Raw genomic sequence first — 20379 nt, 5'->3', positions numbered from 1 at the left:
ACAGGAAATGTTTTGTACTCCAGTATAAATTGATCTAGTGTGGCCATCTATCAGGTCCCTGATCCTGATTGAGGACTCCTTGTTGTTTCACAGTGTTTTTTTTTTGTAAAATGTTTTTATTGATTTTTAACGAGTGAAACATATATGTAAGACGATCATTAATATACAATGTGGGCTGAATAGTGGGCAGCAAGTAGCAATGGTGGGCAGAGGATGTTGCAGTAATTAACAGACAGAGAACACATGATCATGGGTCAACATTGGATACAGGCATAAAAATGGGTTCATTTCCAACACAGGTACATTTATCAACCGTGAGCTAAATATCACAGACATCAAGGTCCGGCCTCTGACCTGCTTTGTGGTAAGTCGATCCCTTCCTCTTCCATGTTGAGGTCTAAACCATAATACTCTATCCATGGCATCCACATTTTTCGAAATTTCCGTGGGCACCCTTTTGCCTTGTATGTCACCTTCTCCGCCACCATGTAGAGATCCATACTTGATCTCCACTCCATGAACGAGGGAGGTCGTGGAGCCCCCCAAAATTTTGCAATGTCTCTCTTGGCTACCACCAACTGAAGGTTAGCCAACAGGAGCTTATGGCACGGCAGGTCCACATCCGTGGGGATGCCTAGTATGAGGAACCTGTGGCTTTCTTTTCCTCCTCCGAGGGACATCATCTCTACTGCTGAATCAGGTGGAACCCCGACCACGAGAGAAGAAGAGACTCCAAGCTGAGGCCCAAAAACCCATGAACGAAAGAATTCGGAATATATGAAAGACTTGCATAGCTCTCACTAATAAAAGGGATTCTCAAATAGAGTCAAGTATCTCATTGTCTCCTTCCGGGTTTTTACCCCTAGCCCCCCCCCCACCGAACATCCTGGTGACACGTATACTGGACACTTCCTTGTGTGTGGACAAAGTTAAACCTCTTTGAAGAGCTAAAATGACAGCGTGGCACATGTCCTGGTTGCTTTTATTCATTCCAGGTTGGCTTGGATGGTATTTCACTAATCCGAAGCTGTAATACTGTGCCTGTAATGGTAAAAGGCTTTTGACATTTTACAGCTTGGCTTGCATGGTGCTGTGCTAATTCTATGCTTAAAGACATTGCTGCAGAAATGGCAAAAGACTTTGGTCCCTATTTATGACCCTGTTTCTGTCGCTCTTGTACCACGCACTGTGGTGCAAGAGCAATACAAACCTTAAGTCAGATTTTTTAATCCATGCAAAGCCGCTATGCATTCATTTGAGTTGTTCCAAAAATCTGGAATAAAGCAGCGCAGCTCAAATCATTGCATTGCTTTACTATGCCCTGGGTAAGCATTCCATGGGTGTTCCCACGCACCTCCAAGGCTTTTTGGTGCTTTCCTAGATTTACTTTGTAAATCTGGGAATGCACCAAAAAGATACGCCTCCCCAGGAGACAGGTAACCAGGAAAAATATCTTTATTTTTCCTTGTTACTTCCTCTTTTAATGTTGCTTTCTACTGCACACATAGAAAGAGGAAAATTCCTCTCAGAATTATTTTTGTGCAGAAAGGTGTCCCTTCCTGCACAAAAGACAGTCCTTCTGCAAGGATGCCTGCATTGGCGATAGGCTACCAAAAGGGCACCAAAGCAAGTGGAAATATCAGTAATGCGCCGTATACCTTAAATGCGGTGCATTCCTGCCCTTTCCTAGTGACGCAGTGCAGCGCAGTAAGGTGACTTAATGCGCTGTACCACTATTTCACAAATATGCCCTTTTGTCCCTTTCTAGCTCAGCATGGATGGCATTATGCTAATCCTATGCTCAAAAACCTTGCTATAATAATAGACATTTGAGGTGGGCAGGTTCGGCATGTCACTGGTGTTGTAGGGTGCTCTATACCTGAGCCACTCGCCACCTAAACTTGGGATCCATCCAGAATTCTCTGCTTCCTTTTTGCATAATGTATGCAGCACTCTAAGCCTGGGGTGTGATGAAGCCGAGGAGACAGATCTGCACGTTCTGCTCTCCTGCCCCTCATACTTCATGGCCAGAGCTAAATGGATCCTACGGCTATGCAAGTCCAGGGGCTTCAGGGATTACAGGGATGTATATAGATTGCTGAAATACGATCCTCCCCGTTAATTGTGTTTGCGACTTCCAGATACCTGTTTTCTATGTGGTGCTCTAGAAGAGCAAAACTCAAGCACCAAGCTGCCCCAAGTCATTAACTGTGTAGTACCTCGTTGTATATACTAGGGAATTTCAATACCATGGGCTGTTTTTATTTGTTTTTACTATTTTAAACTCTATTTATTGTTTTAAGCCTATTGTTTATCTATGTATACTATGTATTGCTGCTCACTGGTGATCAATTGGTAGCTTATGTAATTATGCACTGTTGCTTTTATGGTTTTTAACCGATATTAAAGCTTTTTTGACTGACTGACTCTAAGCCTATAAGGATATTGTTTTGACTTATACTGGATGCTCTCCTGTATCTGGACAAAGCGAAACCTCTCTGAATAGTTAAAATGACAGCGAGACGCGTGTTGGGGGTTGCTTTTATTCATTCCAGGTTGGCATCAATGGTATTTTCCCAATCCAAAGCTTTACTACTGTGCCTGGAGTGATAAAAGACTTTTGCCATTGACTACTCCTTAAAAAAACATAGAAATTCACTGAAATAAACTAAAGGATAGAGGGATATTTTAGTTAGGATTTAGCATTTTAAAAACCTCAGAAATTCACTGAAAGAAACAAAGGTTACAGGGACTTTACAGTTAGGAATTAGCATTTAAGAACCCATTGAAATTCCCGGATAAAAACAAAGGTTTTAGGGACATTTTAGTTAGGCTCAGGATTCACTCATACAAAACCAGTGAAATTCAGCCATTATAGTTGGTGAGCTAACTATAACTCACGCCCCCACAATGCACTGCTTATGACCTCACATATTACATCACTCATGACATGGTTTAGTCTTATTAAACAGTGTACTCGGACAACCAATCCCTCACCCATGCAGCCACTCCCGTACCCATTCACACTCCCATACAGCCACTTAGACACCAACTAACACTCTGATACAGGCATTCACACAACCAGTCACTCACCCATACATTCAGTGAGACACCTAATCACTCATTTATAAAGTCAGTCATGCACCCACTGAATCATCCATACAGGCCTCCTACACCCAATAATTCACCAATACACCTTGGTATATATATTTTAAACTCATAAACCTTTTTAAAACACTCACAGTCACTGGATGATGTCATCAGTGATGTCATCATTGATGTCACTGACCATGTCATTAGTGATGTAATATGTGCGGTCATAAGCAGTGTATTGTGAGGCACGGGTTATAGTTAGCTAACTGTACCGGCTAAATTTCCCATGTTTTGTATGAGTGAATCACGTGTCTAAAAATGAAATCTCTGTAACCTTTTGTTTTTTAAGGAAAAAAGCAAGAGGGACGCTTTTTTCTGTACCAAAAAATGTTAGCTTCTACCAATTGCTATCATATGCTCTTTCAAAATGTCCTACTACAGGATAGTTCTTGTATTTGTTAGTTATCATATGAGATGTTCTAGGATTCTCTTTTTTAACATGCACATGGTACTACCCACATATATTAAGTTGCATGGGGATTTGAGAACATATTCTGTGTATTTACTTGTACATGTGATTGTAGTCTATTATTTTTAAACGTTCATTGTTTGACGTGAATTCTTTTGTGCGCATTGCTATTTCACAGACTTTGCAATGGTTACATTTTAGAAATCCTTTCTAATTTTTTCCACCAGTTTTCTCAGTATCTTCTTCCACTATTTTCGAATGGTTATTGTTAGAAATTGAGTTTCTGATTGGCAGAGGTATGCCCCCTGTCCAAGCAGGAACCACAATTCAAGTCAGGGTCAGTCAGATACAAACTATATATTAACCTGTGCTCACCCTCTGGTAGTTTGGCACAGAGCAGGCAGGCTTAACTTAAGAGGAAGCGTGTAAAGTATTTATGCAACACAACACACAGTAACAAAATGAAAACACCACAAAAAGACTCCACACAAAATTAGAAAAAAAGATTTGATTTATATAAATAAAGTAAGACCAAAATGACAAAAATCCAATGAGCACATGATGAGATATGATTTTTCTAAAATGATATGTAAAAATGCACTTAGAAGCAATAAGCGACTATGGGGGTTATCTGGGTCACGCTGGACGAGGCAAAGTCAAGAGTTCAGACCAAACACGGTGGAGTGAAGGGCTGATGCAGGAGCCACGCAAGGCCCACTGAAACAAATACCTTGATCCTGGTCGAAACAGTGAGATGCGGAGTGCAACCGAGCAATGCGTTGGTGTCGATACCATAGTCGAGGTGATGCTTCAATTTCCTTCACGCAGTGCTGGCGATACGCCAGTCCTGAAGATGATGTGCAGAGCTGAGAGGCTTTGGGTCTGGAGATAATGTACCGGTTTTCTCCATGCAGGCGAAGGGATGTATCGATCTTCCCAACACTGCAGCGGTGCATTGGTTCTGATGCATTGGTTCTTTAAGGCGATGCGCTGGTTCCAAATGCGAGGTGCCGATCTTGCTCCTGCAACAGCGATGATCCATCAGTTCAGCTACACTCAGACAGGAGATGCTTTGGCTTGACTGTAGCAAGCGCCTGGGTCCACTTCCAATGGACCAGGCACAAGAGAAAGTCGTGAGACTTTGATATCTCTGAGTCTAGTATAGCAGCACAGCAGTCCTTCCTGACAGAGTTTCCTTACAGGTCCAGTTGTGCCTTTGAAGAGGGGGTGACTTCAAATGAGGGTCTTTGAAGTGCCCTAGCTCCAGACTAGCTACAGAGGGGTAATATGTCCTTTGTAAGGGGGCAGAACACTGACTTTTCCAGTGTAAGTGTCAGCTCCTCTCTCCCATCCTGCCTGGGATTAGCCATCAGGATGCAGATGGGCATACAGACACACCTAGCCTTATTCATGTGTGGCTCCCTAGGGGGGAAGCACAAAGTCAAGCTGTCCTCACCCACACCTCAATGTGTATTGGACACAGGCTGCAGTCACACAGAGCTTTATGAGCAGAGAAAAGCCAACTTTCTAAAAGTGGAATTCCTAAAATAGTAATGCTAAATCCAACGTTACCAGTAAAGAGGATTTATCATTACCATTTCAATTATATAAACATGACAGAGCTAGTCCTTCTCAATCAGAAATTACAGCTTAAAAGTGTTATAAGGAATTCCCAATGTTAACTTATGAAAGGAGTAGGGCTCAGAGTGGTGAAAAGTGAATGAATGTGTTTTTCACTACCAGGATATGCAAAACTGAAAAGTGCATGTCCTATTATTTACAAAGCACAATGCCCTATGGACTGCCTACTGCCTTCCTTAGGGCTGACATATGTAATAAACGAGGAGTTTAAGGCTTTGCAAAGGGTTTTAAATGCCAAGTCGACATGGCAGTGTAAACTGCACACACAGACTCTGCAGTGGCAGGCCTTAGACATGTTTAAAAGGCTACTTGTGTGGGTGACACAATCAGTGCTGCAGGCCCATTGGTACAATTTAATTTACAGGCCCTGGTCACAGGTAGGGCACTCTAGTAGGAACTTATAGATACATTAAATATATCATTTTTGGATAGGTTAATGAAACCATGTTTTGGGAGACACACTGCACTTTAGCACTGGTTAGCAGTGGTAAAATGCTCAGAGTCCTAAGGCCCACAAAAACAAGGTCATAAAAAGAGGAGGCGGAAGAAAAAATGTTCGGGGTGACCCTTCAGAGAGGGACATTTTCCTCTACTTTCAAATTGTTATGTACTAAATTGTCTTTGAGACTTTTGGCTTGCCTGAATGTTACTCTTGGAGAATCTCCCACTATTCCTGCCACCTGTGGTTCAATTTTCAGTATATTCCAATTGACTTTCATAACTTGTATGATTTGTGTGGCTTCCTTCAAAAACATGGTTACTATCCTGATATTGGGATCATTCTGCGATTCATAAGTACTTTTTTCATTTTTTGTTATTAGCAGATCTTTTCTCTTCTTTCTCGTGCTGTTAGTCATCCTTTTTCAATTACCCTCATGGGGTACCCAAGATGTATGAATTGTTTATATGCATTGGTGTCCGGTTTATTCAAATCTTATTCTGTTGAGAAATTTCTCTTAATGAACAAAATAAATCACTGTATGGGATGCTCCATATCAAGAGTATTTGGATGAAATCCCTCTGCACGTAGTATGCCATTCATTGGTGTGTATTTTCGGTGAAGAGCTATATATAGTTATCCATTGTTCACAAATATATCTTTACTCAAATATATTGCTCTTGAAGGACACCCTATGTAGGTGAATCACAAGTTAAATTCATTCTTGATCAATACTGCAAAGTACTGTTTGAATTCATTTTGACTTCTATCCAATATGAGCAGTAAGTCATCAATAAAATGTAACCAAAGTATAGTTTTCTCAAGTATGATGCCATTTTGGCCCTATAGAATTTCCTTTGCCCCACCAACCCATTGATAGATTTGCAAAGTTTGGTGAAAAAGAAGCTCCCATTGCTGTTCCTTCTCTTTGGCTAAAATGTTCCCCATGCTACTAGAAAAACGGTGCAAAAACCTTTATAGTATTTTACTTCATATACATTCAGTTGTTTGGTGTTCCTTTACCCACAGTGTTATCACTTACACTCAGCTTACTATCCAAAATCTAAGAATGAAATGTATCCTTACATTGTGAATCCCGATAAAAAGGAACAAACATTCATTCACACAGTCATTCAATGACATGGCCACTTGATTAAACCTCTGTCTCTCATCCTCTCTGTGGTCTGCTCCATCACTGATGGATTACTGAAACTGATATTCTTTCTTCTTTTCGCTTAGAAAGTTTTAAATGGTTTTCCTTCTCTGCCTTGGGCTTGACATGTTCAACCCTTCACTTCCTCTGTAACCATGATTTCATCTTGGATTGTTTTTCCCTTGGTTCTATGTCTTTGCATTGTGCCCCTGCTTTATGGCCTAGAAACACCCTCCCTGCAGAAATCTAGGAGTGTGCAGATGTGCCCTTTGCTGATACTGGGAGGACATTGACAATGTATCTCCTCCAGGAAGTAAAGATGATGCAAGAACAAATGAGTTTATAGGTTCTTGCATGACTGGAGCCATCGTTGTTGGATGATTGACTTCACAAGGAATACAGTGGTGCGTGCAGATGCAGCCACTGGGGCACCTTGGCTGAGCCCTGCCATGTCTTACTTGGATGGTAGGGACCTGTCATCATTCCTGGAAGGGCCCCAGCATGACAAGAAGACCCAAATCTTAAGGGACCGAAGGATTAAATGACCATGATCAAGTCACCAAGAGACAGATAAACTATGTCTTGCAAACCATCCCCACGAGGTATAAAATGCAAAAGATGGAGAGGAGCTACTGGTCGTGGATCTGCAGTTCCCTGGTGGGTTGTCAATGGGTGACTACCAGGCTGCCAGTGGGAGTGAAAATTGCTAAATGATTCTATTTCCTAACTATGGATCACTACCAGGTGAACATCTCCACACCTGCTCACATGAGGAGTAGTGCCTTACTATTAACGATTGCACTACTCACAGTAGGTAAGGGATGCTTTTGGGAGAGGAGATCTTTACCGCCACACACTGAGGGCTGAGATGCACCTGAGGGCTGGGATGCTCCTGCCCACAATGAAGTGGATTTAGTAAAGTTACTGCCAATAGGCCCTAGAGGGTGAGTGACAAAAAATATGTGTATCCAGGGTATGTGTTTATAACCAGCTTTTAGTAGAACAGTGACTGTCCTGTACTACAATTCAGTCACCTGTAACAGAGGCTGTAATTAAGCATTCTGAATATTGCTCTGAGCTAACTGGCGACTGTTTCTTTGGTAGATACTCAATGTGGATTGTCTGTGTCCACACATATGTACAAGCCTCTAGCACCACCAGAGAGGCGCTTTTTTTATACTCCAGTGGAGGTATGCCCTGCACTGAATGTACAAAGTGGCGCCGCTTTGTAAATATGCTACTCTTTCACGCAGGTATCTGCGTGAAAGGGGAGTGCAATGGGTGTTGCTGTGAGTGTTCCACTGCAACACCCATTCCTTTTTGACGCAGCCCCAGATTTACAAGGAAGTGTTAATCTGCGCCAGCGCCAAAAACTAATGCTATGCAAGAGCAGGCGTTAGAATGGCATATGCTTTTATTTCTCCACGTTTTTGCTTTTTCTATGTGTGCTGTAGAATTCTACCGACATAGAAAGAGCAAAAAGCCATTAATGATTGTTTATGTGCGGGAAGGTGTCCCTTCCTGCACATAAACAACCGATGAATAATGTGCTGCAGAACGAAGTACACATAGAATGAACAAATAGTAATTATGCACTGTTTTTAAGCAGAAAGGGGCACCTTCTTGCACATAAACAATCATTCCCTGCAACGCAGCACTCTTGCACAACGGTGCAAGGGTGCCCGCATTGGCACCAGGCAGTTAATTTTAGTGCCAATGCTAGGGAAAAGACAGGAGTGCGCTGTATTGTAGTAAATAGGTGCATCCCTGCTTTTTGAAAATGTCAGAGTGCAGCGCTGCCAAATTTGGCGCAGCTCCGCTCTCTGACATTTTGTTATAGCTATGTCCCTATGAATGATATAGAAATGTGTTGCAACCCTCCAGTATGCCCACCACAGAGACCAGACATTGGGTCCACTTCTGTGCAGGTTAGCGCCAACCAAACCCCCATGAAATGGGGTGCCTGTGGAGGGGAGGTTTATAGAGCACCGAAAGGGAACAATCAGTCACAGTGATTTATTAGACTTCTGATAAATCTAAACATAACATTTTTAAAAATGTGGTCCACATTATGGGGCCTATTACGATTGTGGTTTTTCCGCATCCTCCGGGCCGGCGGAAGCCACCGCCGGCCCGGAGGATGCAGAAAAACCGCAGCGGACCCACCAAAGACCCACCGCCACATTAGGATGGCTGGTGAGTCCTGGTTTCCGTCCTCAGCTTTTCCGCCGCAGTTGGCTTACAACCGCGGCGGAAAAGCTCTAATATGGTGACGGTGTCTCTCAGACACCGTCAGCCATATTAGGATGGGCTGTTTAAAATGCTTTTCCGCTGCGGGTTTTCCGCCGTGGAAAAGCATGTGTAACTTCACTGCGGCGGCCCGTTGCGGGCCCCCTGTGTGAAAGGGGGGTGGGGGGTGCACAAGGGGGGTACCTATGGTACCCCCCTGCATTTGTATGCAGAAATCGGCAGGCACCGCACTGTGCCTGCCGCTTTCTGCATACAAATGCAATGTATGCATTTTTACCATTGCGGCGGATGCAGCTTGAAGCCACACCCGCCGCAATGGTAAAAATAGAGGATGTGACCGCCAGGGTGGCGGTCACATCCTAATTGCACAGGAGGGAACTCCGCAGGCCATGCGGAGGTTCCCTCCTACTCTATGGTGGCGGACGGACTCGGGTCCGTCCGCCATCATAATCGACCCCTAAGAGTGCTGATTGATTCATGTATAAAGCTTTTGATGGTGCAGCATGTGCAGTTCCACCGGGACAGTTGGGTGTGAGTTTCCTGCTGCACTTGGACTGTTGGCGCTATTATTATCCAACCAGTAGTATTTGGCTGCTTCTGTTTTGCTTGCATTAGGACCCATGGCCTCTTGCTCGGCCATTGCAATAATGCCTGACCTGAATGTTTCTTTCTCTTTTAGTATACAGTGTCACAAACTTTTCTAACAATGTATACCTTTATTGGACGCATAAGTCTTTATGTGATGGGAAACTCAGTTAAAACTGAACCGCAAACATTTTCTCTATGTCAAGCTCAAAAATAATCGTTCACTGTGTCTTCAGTTCATTTAAAAGTAACATTATCAAGCTCATTACCATTATACCAAAGAAAGATCCCATTTCACCCACACCGGAAATGTCCCTTGCATTGTTTTCCACTGAAACAGAAAATTGTCTTTCAACAGTTGACTTGGCACATAATCACCCTCTGAAAAAAATAGATTTCTGTTTATTTGAATATTTATAATGCTGCTCAGCACCTCCAGTCGGTCTACTGGCGCCTTCCTAATGGAGTGGAGAATGAACTTTGATCCCGATATTCCTTGACACTTAAAAGCAACAAGTACACGTGTACTAAGTTAAAACATTCGGCTTTGCATTCGTATCCTTATGTTAGACCTATTGTCTCAATTTAGGACGGCGTTTATCTTTATCGACTTTATAAAGTTACTTTACGCTTATACTTTAATTTTATTTTTTCTAGTCTCTCTTCGCTTGCAATGAATTACATTTTCTAGTGCTTGGAGAACTCCAGAAGAAAGAATATCACAAAATTCTTCACCATGATAAATTAAAAGGAAGTATAGGCTAAGTAGTTAAGCTCTAGTTGAATGAGTATACTTACAGAGTGAGTATATTCATTGACCGAAGGCTCGCCTGATGGTATCACACCGCTAGGACTTCAGAATAGAGAAATCAACAAATCTGAATGATAAAAGACTAGCAAACAAGTAGACCTTGAAACCTCTCCGGAAGACACTGTGATGAATTGTCTGACAATGGAGAGTGCAAGCCGATTCCAGAGTTGTGGGGCTACGATTGAAAAGATCCTTCCCTCAGGTGTCTCTGTGTGAAGTGAGAAACCACCAAAAGATGAAGAGAGTCAGAATTCAGGCGGCCCACACAAGTGCAGTGATGCCTTCTGGATTGCAGAAAGGTAAGCCTGGGCTCAGGAAGCCACATGCCTTAAATTAATACATTGACTTTTTCAGATGGTACTCCACCAACAGGCCTCTACGCTCGGCAAATACCTACGGTTAGAATTTTAAAAAATGAACTGGGGTGGGAGGAGTTTTAGTTACAATACTTCATAGGAATGGAACACTCTTCAACTATACCTTAGGAAAATTCCCTCTTGCATTGAGTTCAGAAAGCAACTAAAGATGTGGCTCTTTTAGGAACAGTGGTCTGAAACACAGTATGGAGAACCAGAAGCGCCAAGACACCTAAGGGTATACGTGCACTATACAAGTCATAATAACCTAACATAACATAACATGGGCAGCTCAAGGGAGCCTTGCTGGGACTCCGATAGAAGTTCACATTTGCATGCATTTACCATAAGCCTCGCTGCCGTGTTCTGGACCATTCGTCAATTACTGAGGGGTCTCCAAACTGTCCTATAGGGAGAGCTGCTTCTGATCATTGAAAGCCCTCTTGAGCTAAGGCTTAATTTAGGTATTAGACATGGGTACAGAAAGATCAGGTAATTATACATCACCCCTGGAGTAATCCAGAGAACGCACAATATTAATGGAGCAGGAGCTGTATTGCAAAGGGATTTCCCGAGTGGTACCCAGGAACAGTTTTGTCCTTTGGCGATTGTTAATGAATTACCTCTCAAAGGTGAGTGCCTCAATGAGGCATGTGGTCTCATTGTCATGCAATACATAGGATGGTGCTGCTTTCTTTTTGAGAGTTGGGGCCAAAAAGACCACTATCTGGCTAATTGCCCTCAAGTCCATTAGTTGAAAATCACAAACAAGAAAAGTAGAAAGGTATTTTGTTAGCATGTGCATTACATTCTTAACAAGGACAATTAGCAGTACTACATTTGGCGAGGCATATGTAGACTTCATAGTTACATCTACAAGTAAACATATAAGAGTTTGCTTTAGGATTCTCGGCACTCATTAAGAAAGGAAGGAAGAATGAATGGAAAGACCCAGAGAAACAAAGAAAGAAAGAAAATAAAATAATGAAATTAAATGAAGAAGTAAAGAGAAAGGAAGAAGACAACAAGAAGGGAGAGATAGAAATAAGGCAAGAAACAGGAATGAAAGGTGTAAAAAAGTGAACCAGAAATACAGAAAGAAAAGAATGAAAGAAAAAGCTCGGAGAGAAAGAAGGTAGAGTAAGACAGAAGATGAGAAAGAAAGAGAAAGAAATGGGAGAAAGTATTTAAGTCGAGGGACAGACAGTAAGATGACGATAAAAAGAAACAAATGGAAAAAGAAGATGTAAGAAGAATAAAGGAGCAAATAATGGAAGAAAGAAAGGAAGGAAAAAGAAGATAGAAATAGAAAGGAAGAAAAAATAAATATAAAGGGGTGGAAGAAAGAAGAAGTAAGACTGAAAAGGGGAAAGGAGAAAATGATTTGAATAAAAGAACCAGGAAGGAGAAAAGGACAAAGAGATTAACAAAAATGAAAGAAAGTAAAAGCAAGAAACATAGAGAAAAATGAAAGCTAAATAAAGTAGAAAAAAAGAGGAACAAAGAATTTTAAAAAATGAGAGAAGCAAAGAGAAGGGAAGAAAAAAGAAATAGCAGGGAGAAAAAGTTAAGACAAGGCGAAAAATAGAAGAAAGAAATATTGAAAGACAAAGAAAGAGGAAGGCACAGAAATAAAGACAGGAAGAAAATGCAAAAAAACAGAAATAGGGAAAGACAGAAGAATAGAAGAAAAAGACGGAAGAAAAGATGTAGGGAAAGAAATAGACAATGAAAGAGCAATGGGTAGAAAGACATAAAGAGAACTACTATTTTGTATTTCCGAGCGCTCCTTTCAGCAAAACATGCATTAACTTAGAGATTATTTAAGCTAATATAAATGTTGATGATACCAATTACAAGTGCATAGACCCTTTCTGAGCTTACACAGAGCACAGGGCAGAAAATGGGAACATGATATGGCCCCTGTTCTTTAACATTCCACAATATTGCATGTTGTGGATACACTTTGCTTGCTTTTGTCATTTTTAAATTGAAAATGCCTATCATATTTTTACTGAAAGACTCTCTCCATCCCCCAACGCTTAACCCAAGAAGTAGAACAGTCATGATGCAGTCTACCAGAATACTGGAGTGTTTGGTGTTCTAATAACCTGAGTGATGCCAATCTCAGCTATTTGTATCTCACAGAGATGCTTGTAGCCCTCCGCATTTCAAAGTTCTTCCAGCAACCTACCACTTATATTCCCTTCCTGTCCCTTTCCAAACAAAACTGCAGATGTCCAGGGAAAGCAGCAGCCTAATGTCCCCTTCCAGTCTGCTTTCAGTAGTCACACTGACCATAAGGGGGGAGGAGAAAGGATTATAAGTTCCATGCATCACTTTTGCGCCGCTGTTGCGTCACTTTTTGCTGCCCATTTACATTGGGATCCTAGACACAATTTAATAACTCACATTTGAAAGAAATATTCATTTTACTTATTTTAGGACTTAATCCTGAAAGAAAGGGCAAGAAAAACACACAGGCTAAATGCGTTAGCAGTATTGTCCCAAAGTACCCAAACAAATCATACAACACTAAATTTTATAGAAAAATTAATTAACAATTTATTTGTATTCATATATACATATTTACAAAGGTTCCCAAGAAAGTCGGGAGAATTCTGCCAGGCGCAGTAGAAAGTGCAAAAGTTGTTGTGCTCAAGTGAGAAGAAAGAACGAAAAAGTAAAAAATATAATCCAAGGGTTCTAAAAAGGCTAAGGTTCTGTTCCTTTAGTATTGAGCCTGTCCCATGTATATCAATCATACGTTTATATTATAGTCTTTTATAGGGGCGGGATGGGGCACAGGCATCGAAGACGAGCGTGGGGAGCGTCGACGTTTCGACCCTGGCGCTGTGGAGGGTAGGTCAGCACCTCAGCTACGGGTCTTCCTCAGGACGTGATAGGGGAATAAACCTAAACTGCAGGCAGATGGCGCCCCATGGATGAGGGTGGCCACCAGATAAATGGTATTCTCGAGTGTTTCCAAAAGCTTAACACCGGTTGTAATGCTATTCCTTCATTGGAAAGGCACAAAATAGGAAATGTATCCAACTCACAAAAGGTGAATCCTGAACAGCGTCTTGAAATGGGTGCCTTCACCATAAGCTTATGGTGAAGGCACCCGTTTCAAGACGCTGTTAATCTTTGATACAGGACCACGCCTGGAACAATTGACTGGCGTTTTTTGGGTTAAATTATACTTCTTGGTCTGCCCGAATCAGGATTCACCTTTTGTGAGTTGGATACATTTCCTGAGGAAGACCCGTAGCTGAGGTGCTGACCTACCTAATAAACGGCTTATGTTTACCCTACCTATCGTCTCTGCATTCTGTGGCCGCTTCTACACTACCCTTGTAAAAGTGACGCAGTGAAATCTACAAGATTTCACTGCCCCACTTCTAAGACGCCACTCCGTCAAAACCGTATGTCTGCTTGAAGCAGGCATAAGAGTGACGAGGTACAATAGTTATCGGCCTCAAAATGCATTGCTGGAGTTGCGTTGTGCTTGCGAAACGATTCCAGCAATGCGTGACTTTAGGGCCAACAGATTCGTCAGAATTTCTGATGGTGAAGCATCTGTCAATCCTTGTGCCATGGTGTGCCTTATTGTAAATATGGCGCATCCATGGTGGTGCACGGGTATCGCAGGCTGGTGCAGAGAAACAGACGCATCTCTACAGAAGCGCCAGTCCCTTGTAAATCTGCCCCTGGGAGCCTTTTCCTAGACAAGAGTAAGTGGGAAACCTGTGATTTTTAGTTTAGGGAAACCTTTATCTAAACAAGCTGCCCGCATCTGTAAAAAACTGTTCTAGAGACCTTTCCAGATCTAACTGCAAGGATTTTGACGAGCATCGGATGAGGCAAACACAGAGTTTTAATATAAACCTTGTCAATGTCTACTATTCAACTACACAAATAGGAAAAAATGTAAACATTTACAAAGAAGTACATCTGTGAGCCCTAACTACAAGAAAATCCTTCTAAAGAGGTCTATTAGTCAGGCTTGCCTTTGGCTCAACAACCTGCTGGGAACTCCAATCTCGGAAATGACTGTATCTTGGAGTATGGGCTGCCTCGTCTTATCATCCAAATAGTTCTCCAAGAGTCCACATATACCCTTTTGCTTACTTGCTTAGTAAGTCTAGAAGACCTCAAAGCATGTGCTAAAGACCAACTGGAAGAATTTTCGTTCTTTGAATTAGGTTTCGTTGTGGTTCATGTAATAGCATTGTACTGCTTGGCACACCAGTCAAGTTCAGGAAAAACAGGCCTCCGTTAGGATGGCGAAAATTGGACATCCACCAACAAATGGCGAATGTCATGACCGGCCGCCTCTTGGTTCCTCCCTCCCATGTAGAGGTCAGGAGAATTTGTTTTCTACTCAGCAGTGGAGCCACCCCCAGCTCTGCTATCAGCAAAATCATTTGCACTTCTACCTGAAGGTGGTAAGAAAGCATTAGAGGAGCTAAACCATACAGTGTGGTGTCTCCAATACCATCCCCGCCAGTGTTTGTTTTTTTCAAGACCACCATGTCAGTCATGACGGTCCTGGACACGAATAGTAAACACCACACATACATTTCTCAGCATATAGGAGTTATCATCTATTGTTTTATGATGATGAAACCCACTTTGGAGATCTGTGTTCAGAAAACACTTAAGTGTTGGAAGTCCCGTTGTGCTATCATGGCCAAGTAGACCTCCCTTCACTCTTTTTCCCTGACGCCATCTTGCCTTGGATATGGGAACCATTACAGAGGAAAAAGGCCACCAGCCAGGTGCCCAACTCTCTATTGTGTGAACTATCAAATGGGTCAGCCTAATGCAGACCACCCCAAACTCCAACGGAGACCCATTGTTTATTCAATAACTTAAAGTGAATCATAGATCCAAACCTGATGAACCTAAAGAATGAAATGCCACTCTGCAACATTCAGGTTATTAAGTAATACCTCAAGGTAATCAGTTTACGAAGAAAGGCTAGCACTGTGTTTATGTTCACAACACCGCACCACACTAAGGTCACATACCCACCAGATTGTGCTGCATCGTGGGAGCACTAACCAAGCACAGCAGCTACACCCTGGGCAGACTGTCTCACCACACTGAACTACATCCTAGAGACATTAACCTGCACGCACTGGTCCCTATGGACATTGCCCTAGTCACAGCACTGGACCCATGGCCGGGCCTTGAATACAATTGTGCTTCCAGGATCACACAATTAATAAAAAACAATGATCCAATGTGACATGTCAAATGCAGACTTAAAATTGTGCCCCTGTCTTGAAGCATCCCTATTCAAAAAGGTAAATTTAGCCCTAAGACCAAATCTACTGTAATTACACCTGTGAGTAATTTACAAAAGTTTTTCAGGAAGATGTAAGCCCATTTACTCACCTCACTAAACTGCATCCTAGGGACATTAACCTGCAACACCACACTGATCCATTGGACACTGGCCCAGGGACTACACTGCACACTAGGGACTCCCAGGAATGCAATAGTACCTACAGGATCCAACATTAAAATACAAGGATGTAATGTGACTTGTGAAACACTGACTCCCAATAGTGTTCTCATCTTTAACATGTTATGGCAACACAGGGCCCGGATCACAAAGGGAAATCTGGTCGAAAGAGTAGGTTTCCAACCACATTTACCTTACCTACAGCTGTGAGGAACTCACAAAGAGATTCCTGGCAGGGGAAGACCAATTTATGTGTCTGGGACTCTCTGTGCAGTTTCTCCTCACCGTTAAATCTCCCTTATAGGGTGGGGAAAAGGGTGGTTCAGTGCTTGGTTAGCCTTGAAGTCTGTGAATGCTGACAAAAAAGTACATTTGGATGCATTTACCAAAATCTTGGCAGCCTTCCATACTACAAATGGTGAGATTTTTATCATAGCCAAGGACTGGTCTAAATCCCTGTCCAGGGTGGGAAGGGGAAGGGGAAGGGGAATGGAACAGCACCAGATCAGGGGCCGCATTACATTAAATGCGCATTTTCGTTGTCTGCGCTGTGTGCACCTTTTAAAAGGTGCACCCAGCGCAAACAATGAAAATGCACCGCATTATGGGGAATGCCATGCCCCCAGGGCAGCTGCAACCTTACGCTGGCCTGGGGGGCAGCACATTCCTTTGAAAAATAGAGCGGCTGCATTAACCCATTGCGTGCTCGCGTCGGACATTGGCAGACGCGAGAACTACCTCCTGGGTGCTGCACACGACCAACGGCCGACGCAGCCCCGCCCACTGCGTCGAACGCCCGCACCGCCGCGGTAAACGGGTTAAAGCCCCTCACTGATTTCACAGTGCAGGCAGCATCCGCCTGTACTTTGAAAGAGGATTAGAGATTCCCTTGCAGGCGAGTGCAGTGAGGGCTGCTGTCAGGGGGAGCACTGTCAGTGCGCCTCCTAACAGCTTCTTTGCCTCTCCGCCCGCCTGTGTAATACGGCATGGGCGCAGAGGCGAAGGAATCCCCTCATTTGCCTGGGGCACATCCCCATGCAAATGAGGGAACGCCCTCTGCAGGTAGCGCTGGGATCGGTATTACAGAAGGAGCCGCACAAGCGTCTGCTGCCCCTACTGTAATACCTAAGTGCCCTGGTGGCGCGCAAAGTGAGCGCAAACACCTATTGCCCCCTGGGGCACTCTCTGTAATATGGCCCAAGGTGCGTATGTAGCGGAAGGGGTTTCTCCACAGGGAAAAAAAAATTCCACACAGAGAAACAAGAATGTGCATTTGCATAAGTCCTTATGCAGAGTTATTCACTATGTAGAACTCTGCACAACGGGGAGAGGATCCTCCTGGGAGAGGCACATGGCTTCCCAAACTCTCCTGGAAGCCTGATGTGGGTGCAGCTTTCCAGGCGTTCTCCCGGGCTATGTTTGTGAATTCTAGAAAGTCGGAGGATGACATCGAGGCGGAGGCGGGGAGCCTGCCTGCAATCATCTGACTTTCTTCGTCAATCGGGCTCATAGCTTCTGACACCCTTCTCTTCATGAAGTGCAAAAATACCCGAGGAAAAGATTAACTGCCAGATTCATCAAAGACCCATTTTGCGAGTCTGTAATAGCGATTCATAAGGAATCGCTATTACAGACTCGCAAAACGGGATTCATGTAGGAATCGCAAAATAAATTGTGATTCCTACACATTCCTTATTTGCGATTAGCAAATTGCTAATCGCAAATAAGGATGCGATTTCAAGGGTGCTAGGGGTGTCCAAAGGACACCCTGTAGCACCCCTGAAAGGTAAACTACATTGGTGTTGCGCACACACATGTCCAAAGGGCATGTGTGTCTGCAACATGCAACTTAGAAAAATGCTTTTAAAAGCATTTTTCTAAGTTTTCGCCATTTACCACGAGGTTTGACCTCGCGGTAAATAGCGGCCCGAAATTGCGAATTCGCAATTTAAAAATGGATGATGAATTGCATTTAAGGAATCTCAAATAGAGATTCCTTAAATGTAATTCCTCGGAAATTTGCGAATTCGCTATTACCGATTTTTGCATTTGGGATGATGAATCCCAAATGCAAAAATTGCGCTCGCAAAGGGCCAGATTCTGAGAATCTGGCCTTTTGCGAGCGCAAATCAGCTTCATGAATCTGGCCGTTAGAAACGGGAAGGCTACTCTACAGACCAATTTAAAAATAGGTGTGTGATATTTGAAAAATTGTCAATTTTGGTCTTTGGGAAGTTATGTTTTTAAACATTGTCCACTTTGCTAGCCTCACAGAATGGCCAGGCTTAAAAAATATATAGAGAGGGAAACAATCACACAAAATAGAGCCTATGAGAGAAAAAATATGCAAAAAATACCATAGTTGAACCTACATTTTTTGGAGCAGAATTCTACATCAAGACATGATTTTGCATGAACAATCTTCCCGCAAAAACGTCTTAAAGCTGCTTTTTTTCTGCAGCTGAATTTTTGTAAAGGTGACTAACTTTGAAATTTGGCGGCGAAGTTTGTCAACTTGGTTAGAGTTTGTTAGCATAATTATAATGTTGCCAACTTCTCTTTTATAATCCTTCATGAAAACCCACCATTACATTGGTATAATGTTGATTATGAAAAGTTACATATCATTTATGTGGGACTCGTTATTGGGGTGAACTGCTTCTCATAAGATCTGGGTTTAACACAACAAAGCTATCATAAAAAAAATACTCAAAGGAATAACAATAATTACTTTCAATACGGCTGATTTTACACTTCGTTAGAAGACCACACACACCATACTGAAGCAAGAACAAATACATGACCATAAAATGTTCACCAGATGTATTTTAACCACCTTTAGAGTTGTTTTCCACATACTAAATATATTTATATAAGAGTTTAATGAAACAAAGCATCAAAAGAACAGCGCATTCTAAAACTTTTACGCTTTCGCTCTCATGAGTCTCCTAAAACAGCTAGACCTATTGGCTTTGTCAAAGTTTTCTTTGTTAGAAATGACATCAATCAATCAATCTTCATGACTCCGTAAGCTGAAAGCTCCTTGCTGAAACCTGTGATCCGCTTTTATCCATCCAATGTCGATAAACGAATACCATTCAATTAAGTAATATTAGCACCTGTCATTTACAGCGCTTAGAAAGGAAAGATGTCTTGTGCAAAGAGCTATGTAAAAACAAGTTACCAGAAACGTGAAAAAACAATAATATTAGAAAACATGGTCAAGAACGCACAGGAGACACTTATTGTTTAATAATCTTTTTAGGAGTGAGGAGATGTCCTCGGGGCTGCAACAGCCATCTCCTAAAATGAATTAATATCAAAGGCAGCATGCAATGAAAACTCACCAATCAGGATCTCGGAGCAGGTTCCCTCGAGCTCAGGAGCTCACTTCCAAGAAGGCTGCTGGTTTCCCAAGAGCACCTGCCCCCAGCGCTATGGTCTAGACGTCAAGGAGTCACGTCACAACTAGCATGAGAGAGATGCCGCGTCTGCTCTTTCTGTGCCTGCTTTTAATGTTTGACTGACCCACGCCCCCTCCTGTGAACGGTTCTCGTCGCACCACATATGTACTCAATATATTGCTGTTCTGTGAGTGAAAACCAGTGGACCCGTTCACCGCAGTTCGCAATATAGTGTCTCACGTGCACACTCTGGTGGCGGGACGGGGGCTTTATTTAAGATGAGATCTACAGGAGGCGAGTAGCACTCTTTTCACTAAGGCAGATTGTTACTATTGCGAAAGGTTTCGATACTGTTTCTCAGTCCGAAACAAGATTAGCCTGTTTTCTTTATTATTAAGGAAAACACGACCAAACAAAATACAGTGAGAGTTTTTTCCGGATTGAAAAAGTTAGCTCAAATTTGTAAAAGAAAGGCAGTACAGAAAAGGGGCCAACGAAATGCTCTTTACCAGCGAATAAGAAGTTTGCATACAAAAGCTAAATTGCATAAAAGTAATAAATGAATAGATTAATTATTAAATGTAAACACATGCAGGTGTAAGTTATAGGCGCAGAAGATTTATAGACTATCTGGCAGCTCTCCGGATATCATAAAAAGTCATTTCGTTTTCTCCCTGAAGTTTAAGTTGTGAAGCACGTCATTCT

The 20379-nt window shown here is 42.5% G+C and overlaps 1 protein-coding gene across 1 annotated transcript in view; it reads right to left on the bottom strand.

The window, feature by feature from the left end:
- Nucleotides 1-19723, bottom strand: part of SLC16A14 (solute carrier family 16 member 14) — a 538310-nt gene extending 518587 nt beyond the window's left edge. The window contains exon 1 of the mRNA XM_086944042.1: nucleotides 19618-19723. The gene's annotated coding sequence lies outside the window, so the exon portion shown is untranslated. The remainder of the gene's footprint in view (nucleotides 1-19617) is intronic.
- Nucleotides 19724-20379: the final 656 nt, after the last annotated feature.

This window comes from Lissotriton vulgaris, chromosome 11 (assembly GCF_964263255.1).
Source record: "Lissotriton vulgaris chromosome 11, aLisVul1.2, whole genome shotgun sequence".
NCBI classification, from domain to species: Eukaryota; Metazoa; Chordata; class Amphibia; order Caudata; family Salamandridae; genus Lissotriton; species Lissotriton vulgaris.
The sequence above is the reverse complement of the archived record's forward strand: the minus strand, read 5'-3'. Positions and strand labels throughout refer to the sequence as shown.